Below are 10178 nucleotides of genomic sequence, written 5' to 3' on the forward strand. Positions count from 1 at the left end.
AACTTCTACTTGTCCCATGTAGTAAGCCCAACCTAGAGAATACATATTGTTTCCACTACACAGTGCCATGTGATTAGCTTGCAAATTCTGTAGTGTCATCTTCAAACATGGTGTACAGGAAACTACAGGTCAACCATTTCAACCATTTCATCTATTCTATTTCTATTTATCTATTTATTTATTTCAAAGTGGGGGAGGGGTTAAGAAGGGGGTGGATGGTAAAATAAAACCTGGAGTTCTGCTTTAATGTGGATATCTTCCATTTTCAAGGAATGGAGTCTTAAAGGTGGACTACCCAGAAGAATGAATCCTACTTTGAGTTAAGTCAGGTGGACTGAATCCCCCACAGACTTCTTGAAGACCAACTTCAGGCAACAAAAAATAATCAATCAGTGAACAGCTTGTCCTAAGCCATAAAACATTCCTCTTTATCGTTCCTCTCTCTATTTTTAGCACACATTCTCTGTATGTTTTTACTTCTTAAACTTTGAGAATTTTATTACAACAAAACCTCGGTGACATTTTCCATTTTAGAAGCGACGTCGTTGCGAGGCTGTAGGGAAAACAAGGCATTTTTGAAGAACTAATCGTTTCCTGTTCCCCAAACTGTATTTGGATCCCGGAGATTTATGTGCAGCTTGTAAGTATACATTTCCTTCCATATATTTATTATATCTATAAGGCTGACAGTGACGGATGGTGTGATGATGTTTTCGTGGGAATGTTCGATCTTCCCTCACAGGCAATAAATACCTGACACTTGCCATAAATCCGAGCCTTACTTTGTGCGCTCTGATGACTGTCTGTGAAATTTTCTAGGCCTCTAAAAAAAAAAAAAGCCACATTGAGATTGTCTGTTCATGATATATCTGTAGTATGTAATGTTGTCATTTATATGCATAAAAAAAAAACATTTACCGGAATGCATTTTATATCCTGGAGACATCTTACATTGAAAGCCTAAATCTGACCATAGAATCACTTACATGGGCTTGTTTAAAGGCCAACTCTGGGCTTCGGGCTTGGAAAACCCCTCCTCACTCAATTTTCTCTATTGCTATTGAAGCACCACCAACCTTTATTTTTAATTTTTTAATCTTTATATTTATGTTTCTAGGTGTTTTTGGTCCAGTCCGATCCAGTTATCTCAAGGATCTTCTCCTCTCTCTTTGTTCTCCAGTGCTGGGCAGATCTCAAATAATGCAGAGTCTCACACCCTGGGCTAGAAGGAAGTGTGTGAATCCGTGGGCGAATGGGTGAGTACAGTTGGAGCTGTGGGAGAACAGGTGAGTACAGATGGAGCTGTGGGAGAACGGGTGAGTACAACTAGAGCTGTGGGAGAACGGGTGAGTACAGCTGGAGCTGTGGGAGAACGGGTGAGTACAGCTGGAGCTGTGGGAGAACGGGTGAGTACAGCTGGAGCTGTGGGAGAACGGGTGAGTACAGCTGGAGCTGTGGGAGAACGGGTGAGTACAGCTGGAGCTGTGGGAGAACGGGTGAGTACAGCTGGAGCTGTGGGAGAACGGGTGAGTACAGCTGGAGCTGTGGGAGAACGGGTGAGTACAGTTGGAGCTGTGGGAGAACGGGTGAGTACAGTTGGAGCTGTGGGAGAACGGGTGAGTACAGCTGGAGCTGTGGGGGAACGGGTGAGTACAGTTGGAGCTGTGGGAAATCGGGTGAGTACAGTTGGGGCTATGGGAGAGCGGGTGAGTACAGTTGGGGCTGTGGGAGAAGGGGTGAGAACATTTGGAGCTGTGGGAGAAGGGGTGAGTACAGTTGGGGCTGTGGGAGAAGGGGTGAGTACAGTTGGGGCTGTGGAAGAACGGTGAGTACAGTTGGAGCTGTGGGAGAATGGGTGAATACAGTTGGGGCTGTGGGAGAATGGAGGAATACAATTGGAGCTGTGGGGGAACGGGTGAGTACAGCTGGAGCTGTGGGGGAACGGGTGAGTACAGCTGGAGCTGTGGGGGAACGGGTGAGTACAGCTGGAGCTGTGGGGGAACGGGTGAGTACAGTTGGGGCTGTGGGAGAACGGGTGAGTACAGCTGGAGCTGTTGGGGAACGGGTGAGTACAGCTGGAGTTGTGGGGGAACGGGTGAGCACAGCTGGAGTTGTGGGAGAACGGGTGAGTACAGTTGGGGCTGTGGGAGAACGGGTGAGTATGAGTACAGTTGGGGCTGTGGGAGAACGGGTGAGTACAGTTGGGGCTATGGGAGGATGGGTGAGTACAGCTGGAGCTGTGAGAGAACGGGTGAGTACAGTTGGAGCTGTGGGGGAACGGGTGAGTACAGCTGGAGTTGTGGGAGAACGGGTGAGTACAGTTGGGGCTGTGGGAGAACGGGCGAGTACAGTTGGGGCTGTGGGAGAACGGGTGAGTACAGTTGGGGCTATGGGAGAACGGGTGAGAACATTTGAAGCTGTGGGAGAACGGGTGAGTACAGTTGGAGCTGTGGGAGGACAGATGAGTAAAGCTGGAGCTGAGGGAGAACGGGTGACTACAGTTGGAGCTGTGGGAGAAGGGGTGAGTACAGCTGGAGCTGTGGGAGAACGGGTGAGTACAGTTGGAGCTGGGGGAGAACGGGTGAGTACAGTTGGAGCTGGGGGAGAACGGGTGAGTACAGTTGGAGCTGGGGGAGAACGGGTGAGTACAGTTGGAGCTGGGGGAGAACGGGTGAGTACAGTTGGAGCTGGGGGAGAACGGGTGAGTACAGTTGGAGCTGGGGGAGAACGGGTGAGTACAGTTGGAGCTGGGGGAGAACGGGTGAGTACAGTTGGAGCTGGGGGAGAACGGGTGAGTACAGTTGGAGCTGGGGGAGAACGGGTGAGTACAGTTGGAGCTGGGGGAGAACGGGTGAGTACAGTTGGAGCTGGGGGAGAACGGGTGAGTACAGTTGGAGCTGGGGGAGAACGGGTGAGTACAGTTGGAGCTGGGGGAGAACGGGTGAGTACAGTTGGAGCTGGGGGAGAACGGGTGAGTACAGTTGGAGCTGGGGGAGAACGGGTGAGTACAGTTGGAGCTGGGGGAGAACGGGTGAGTACAGTTGGAGCTGGGGGAGAACGGGTGAGTACAGTTGGAGCTGGGGGAGAACGGGTGAGTACAGTTGGAGCTGGGGGAGAACGGGTGAGTACAGTTGGAGCTGGGGGAGAACGGGTGAGTACAGTTGGAGCTGTGGGAGAATGGGTGAGAACATTTGGAGCTGTGGGAGGACGGGTGAGTACAGTTGGAGCTGTGGGAGAAGGGTAAGTACTGTTGGAGCTGTGGGAGAATGGGTGAGAACATTTGGAGCTGTGGGAGAATGGGTGAGTACAGTTGGAGCTGTGGGAGAATGGGTGAGTACAGTTGGAGCTGTGGGAGAACGGGTGAATACAGTTGGGGCTGTGGGAGAAAGGGTGAGAACATTTGGAGCTGTGGGAGGACGGGTGAGTACAGTTGGGGCTGTAGGAGAATGGGTGAGAACATTTGGAGCTGTGGGAGAACGGGTGAGAACATTTGGAGCTGTGGGAGAAAGGGTGAGAACATTTGGAGCTGTGGGAGGACGGGTGAGTACAGTTGGGGCTGTAGGAGAATGGTTGAGAACATTTGGAGCTGTGGGAGGACGGGTGAGTACAATTGGGGCTGTGGGAGAATAGGTGAGAACAGTTGGGGCTGTGGGAGGACGGGTGAGTACAGTTGGAGCTGTGGGAGAATGGGTGAGAACATTTGGAGCTGTGGGAGAACGGGTGAGTACTTTTTTTATTTTGTTTAAGAGCTAGGTGAAGCTTTTTTTTGTTTGTTTTTTGCCCTAGTTCCAATGTTACTATCCATTTGTATAATCTTTATACATTAGATTAATTAACAATTTCATAGTGTGAGGCCCCTAATATCTAAATATTCCAATTGATTTATCATCAAATGGGTAGCCTCTTGACTATTTCAGGGTAAATCTAAAGGAGATGTTATAATCAGATTGTAATGTGCTCCGGCAGCCCTAAGGTGAACCTTAGACAACCTGAAATGTTCCTACTTTTCAACAACAGTGCTGAAGAGCTGTACTCCATTTACACTTGCTTTGCTTGTAAACATGTGCAAAATTGCACAATTCTGTCATGCTTGCGGATGCCCTATGCAGATGCACATCAAATGCGCAAAAAGCTACACGTGTAACAACTACGAATAGGGTCTGGCCTGCACACACGTCCCTAAATGCTCTTCTATTAAGCCACTCCCTCCATGTTTAACCGAACCTCCTGTCATATGGATGTCCAATTCCAGAGCCTCAGTTGGAAACACAATGACAGGAGGGGGGCTTAGTACCAAAAGATATGCCAGGTAACATTGCCCCTGTTTCTGGGTATAAATTACCAGCCTTATAATTCTATTCCTATTACTAACATAGACAATAGGTCCCATTTGTTACCATTCAGGTGGCAATCCTAGGGCTTGATTTAAAGTGTATCTAAACCCAAAGACAAAAATATATTTCAGCCCACCAATCCTTAGATGTGGTGGTTGCCTTCATTTTCTTTTTTAAGGTTTTTTTCCTTTATTTTCACCAGCTGATCTTGGCAATAACACACTTCCTGTCCTAGGGTGACAACTCTCACTCAGTGTAGTGTATCTATAAAAGCAGAGAACTTCAGACATCTCCCCCACTCCTCTTCTCAATAACATAGAGGGGAAGGTTTCTGTATTGCTTAGAGATAGCTGGGAATATTGTAACTGATAAGAATGTAGCACAGGCAGAGAGTGCAGAACATTGGCTCACAAGACTTCTAGAAGGATCAACTTTTTTTTGCACTTAATAAATATATATATATACTGTACCTGGTGATACTGCCATAAAAATCTTTAGTTGGCAGAAACTGTTATAGGGTGTCAACGCTCTGTCTTAGTCTATCAGTTATACTCTTGCATTGTCACTCTGTCATATGGGCTTTTGATGTAGTCACTCTGACATATGGGCTTATGATGTAGACCATAAGTGACCAGATCAACACGCATTACTCGGGCATGGCCCACTGTTGTCCCCATTAGGGATGAGCTTAAGTTTGGTCTGAAATTGAGTTAACTTATGCGGCCACATGGCCATATTTGGTCAATGACAATGACCTAATGTGGCCATATAAGGTCAATGATGTGACCTGCATCCAGCCCCATTGTTTACGTGCAGGTATCGGGTACCGGCTGCAGCTGACAACTTCCTTCCAGGTTTGAACAAACTCAACTTTAGACTGAACCTGAGCTCATTCCTAGTCACCATCAGAAAACCCACCATGAGAAATGCCAAGCAGACATGGATGAAGTTACAAAAAAGCTGCAGGAGATAAGCAGCAGAGAGATGCAAAAAAGAAGAAATAAGGTGAAAACAAGTATGTTATTAAGAACAAAAACCATGAAATAACACACAGGGCTATAGAAAACTAAATGCCGTGTAGTTTGGATTTACATCTCCTTTAATCTTGGCTTGTAGAGTAGTGGAGCCCCATGTAGAATCCAACGGGGCTCCAGAGGGACAAAGGGACCAATTGAAAGACTTGCCTGTTGCAGCACTTTAGCACTGTTCTTACCTTAGGCTCTTTCCAAGCCAAGACAGTATGTCTGTGAAGGTTCTCATTCATCCAGGTCATGGTATATCTGTAATAAATAAATCAAGGCAACTGGACATAATGTATTTTTCTTGAAGACGTTTCGCTGGTCATCCGACTAGCTTTATCAATTCAGGAATTGAGAATTTGAATTCTAGTCGGTTCACCAGCAAAAAGTCCAGTTGCCTTGCTTTACTTTTTACAGATAAGCCAAGACAGGTTCACTTTAAACATTCAGTCATCTTCAGCACATAGGCAGTCATCAACACCCAACCTTTTGACTCGCATGCTTGTTCTACAAATTTAAGTTTTATTTATACACTTTTATTGCAAAGAAGAACAGAATGCCAGTCTACTGACCCCGAAAATATTATCCCCCCTAGACCCCATCTTTTTTGCTTTACCTCAGATACTGCCTATCCAATATTTTGAATATAAACAAACCTTAATGACTGAGAGAATGGCAACGCATCTCTATTTCCCTTCACAGCTGAATAACAGCCCTGAAAACTCCATCGACATTCACAGGTTGACCTTGACAATGCAGACTTCTTCATCCCCTGCCCTTCTGTCCAATGGCGACTCTTTGTTTTTCAGTTGGTTTGTTTGACAAATGGAGATCAGCAAATACACCCAGACTGTTCCATTATGCAACATCCTGTATAAAAATATATCCTGTCACCCATTTGATTTCATTTCGGTTTTGCTAAAATATTCATGTGCCGTTTTTAAGGCGCGATTCATCAATGGTTTCCGGGGCAACGCTTAGCGGCTTGTGTTGTAGAGTAGCGTGATTGACTGCATGATAATTTGTTTCTGAATACAATGCCAGGACGCTGTCACCCTCGTGAGTCATCTGCTGGATTTTGTTGACGCGCGCAGTCATTAGTGTCTTGTCCATTAGTTCGATGGCTGAGAAGCCACTGAGCCAAGAAATGACGGCACTTAACGGGGATAACGGAAATAGCACAATGAGGGGGGGAAAAAAATCTAAAATGTATCCATTGCAAAGTTATCATTAGAGAGCAAACTAATGCGGTCATGAAAAAAAAGCCATCCAGAGGACATATTCTAAGTGACCTTTCCTGGGGAGAACTGGATGTGGATAGAAAAAGTGGAGAAGATTATATGACCTTTCCGAACAAGAAAGCTTTTACTAACATTTGGCAATTCCAGTAGCTTAATACCAGATTCACACTGAAACAATCACCGTGTCCTAAGATGTACTGGTGTATCCAACAGTGGGGTAAATTTGTAATAGGGATTGGAGGCTAATAGACATTGTGTAAATAAATAATAGAGGGATAAAAGGGAGTGACAGAGAGAGGACAAAACAAAAGTAGGGAGCTATAGAAAGGAGAGAAGGAAGGCAGATACAGCAATAAATAGAGAGTAATCAAGAGAGAGAATTGATAGAGAGTGAAGATGGCCATACATGCCTTGAATTTCAGCTGACTCTTAAGCATCAGCCACATTCTGATACCTTGGATGCCAGCTGTCGGAATACAATAGCTGGCAGGGGGGAATTCCTCCATCCACACTGCTTAATTAATGGAGAGAGAAAGATTATAGAGAGTAATGGAGGGAGGTAGATAATGGAGAGTAATGAAGGGATGTGGATGATAGAGCTTAATGGGGAGAGAATGATTGCAGAGAGTGATGGAGAGATAGATTATAGAAAGTAATAGAGAGCCATAGATGACAGAGGGTAATGAAGGGAGATAGGTGATAGAGAGTAATGGAGGAAGATAAATGGTAGAGAGTAACAGAGAGAGAGAGAGAGAGAGATGACAGTGTGTAATGACGAGATATGGATGAGCCAAAGAAGACAGAAAGTAATGAAGGGAGATAAATGATGGAGATTAATGGAGAAAGATACATAATAGAGAGTAATGGAGGGAGATGGATGACAGAGTAATGGAGAAGATAGATAATAAATAGTAATGGATGGAGATAGATGACAGAATGTAATGGAGAGAGATAGATGATGGAGATTAATGGAGGGAGATGGGTGATAGAGAATTATGGAGAAGATAGATAGAGAGAAAATGGAAGGCGTAGATAATAGAAAGTAATGCAGGGAGATAGATGATATAGAGTAATGGGGAGAGAGAGATCACAGAGAGTAATGCAGGAAGATAGATAATAGGGAGTAATGGATAGAGATAACTGGTAGAGAGTAATGGAGGTAGACATAGATAATAGAGAGTAATGGAGGAAGACATAGATAATAGAGAGTAATGGAGGGAGACATAGATAATAAAGAGTAATGGAGGGAGACAGATAATAGAGAGTAATGGAGGGAGACATAGATAATAGAGAGTAATGGAGGAAGACATAGATAATAGAGAGTAATGGAGGGAGACATAGATAATAAAGAGTAATGGAGGGAGACAGATAATAGAGAGTAATGGAGGGAGACATAGATAATAAAGAGTAATGGAGGGAGACAGATAATAGAGAGTAATGGAGGGAGACATAGATAATAGAGAGTAATGGAGGTAGGCATAGATAATAGAGAGTAATGGAGGTAGACATAGATAATAGAAAGTAATGGAGGGAGACATAGATGGTAGAGAGTAATGGAGAGAGATATGATAAAGAGCAATGGATGGAGATAGATGATAGAGAGTAATGGATAGAGATAACTGGTAGAGAGTAATGGAGGTAGACATAGATAATAGAGAGTAATGGAGGTAGGCATAGATAATAGAGAGTAATGGAGGTAGACATAGGTAATAGAGAGTGAGTAATGGAGGTAGACATAGATAATAGAAAGTAATGGAGGGAGACATAGATGGTAGAGAGTAATGGAGAGAGATATGATAAAGAGCAATGGATGGAGCTAGATGATAGAGAGTAATGGATGGCGATAGATCATACAGAGTAATGAAGAGAGATAGATGATAGAGAGTAATGAAAGGAGGTAGATGATTGGGAGGAAAGGAAAGAAGGTGTGAAGATAGGAAAAAATAAAGTGACAATAGACAGAAAAATGCTTATGGTTTGCTTTAGGTTGAGAAACAGCTAACAGTGCTTGTTGAAGACTCTTAACTGCTTATATAATGTTGACCCGCGGTGTCAAGCATACACACTATACACACATGATGTATTTGGTTTCATGGAACAAGGGCCAAACTCCTTAAAACTCCTGCATTAAGATTCTTGGTCCTTTTGTTTGAGCCCTCGGTGGGCTGTTGTGGTTTCATTTTCCATTACCACATTTTGAACTCGATGTAAAATTTATATTTTATATGAAGAATCAGAAATATTTTTTTATTTAAGGTTTGTTTTAAGCAGGTCTGGCGATATTGTTTAACCTAATGATTATTGCAGTCAATCAAACCACTGGGCAAGTGCCAAGGCATTACATGCGGCCTGCGAAATGTAAGCATGCCATGTGTAAGAAAATGGAAAAAAATCACATCACCGCCAGCGTTTCTCAGACTTCAGACCAGATCTTACATATACTCCAAAAAAAACCCGAAATAAGGCCTTCACTCCGGCCTTCATAAACCCGAAGAATCAGAGAAAATGCCTCCATGCACTATGCTTATACACTTTATTCACATATACAGTATAATTTTCTTTATAAGTATCTCAGGCTTTAATCCTTTAAAAAACTCCAGACAAAACTTTTTTTCTATTGGGATGCATAAGACATGCAAAAAAACCTTTTACCAGTATCATATAGCTGAACTCCGGGATAAGCAAATGTTGCCTAATTACAAGAGTCATGTGTATTTTTTCCTGGAATCTTGGTGAGCTTTAAGTATTTCTTTCAGGTCTGTGCAGTAATCCTGTCTGACACTCGGAGCTTCCTAGAATAAAGACCGGTCACTGTTTCGCTCTCTCCTAGTGCAGAGTGATTGTCTCATCTCCGCCCCCTCCTGTAGTTTTCTGCAGGCAGTCTGTAGCGGGTGGGGCCTGCTGGGCCCCTCCCACATCTCTGCTCCCTGCACAGGTCATGATGGTGTCACTGCTACTTTGATATAATAATATCTGGGTTAACAAAGGTATTTGGTGCACATAAAGTAGATGCATCTCATTTGTGGCTATTGAAAATTAAAATTAAATAAAAAAGAACCAAGTGATGATTGTACATAAAAGGCATATAAATATAGGTAGCCATAATATATATATATATATACAAGTACTTGTCAAAATGCCCTGTTTTTTCCGCCCTCACCCTGCAGCGCCCTCAGGCGGCCGCTTGCCTTGCCTTGCGGTAGCGCCGGGCCTGATTTTAATGACAGTTTGATAATATTGTAGATTCTAAGGGTGGTGGTTCTGGTGGTGCTGGCAGGGGTGGTGCATGCTAACTGGACGGGGGTGGTGTGGGTGCTGATGGTGGACACCAACAAGGGGGGAGGCTCTGCATCATCTCCCTGCCCAGCTCCGCCTCTGGCTCTGGCCGGCATTGCACCCAGCTCCTGGCAACCAGTGAGGTCAGTGCCAGTAATGGGGGAAGGATGCTGGTCAGATATCCCAGGTTGTTAAGAGCTAGGCAGGGAGATGTTTATGGCCCTTACACATCTCTCCACCCAGCTCTTAGCAACCTGGGATGCTCTGGCCAGAAAGGGGCCATGCCGCTCTGCCAGCCCCCCACCCCC

Source organism: Nanorana parkeri, unplaced genomic scaffold (genome assembly GCF_000935625.1).
Source record: "Nanorana parkeri isolate BGI_ZX_2015 unplaced genomic scaffold, ASM93562v1 scaffold31, whole genome shotgun sequence".
In the NCBI taxonomy this organism is placed as follows: Eukaryota; Metazoa; Chordata; class Amphibia; order Anura; family Dicroglossidae; genus Nanorana; species Nanorana parkeri.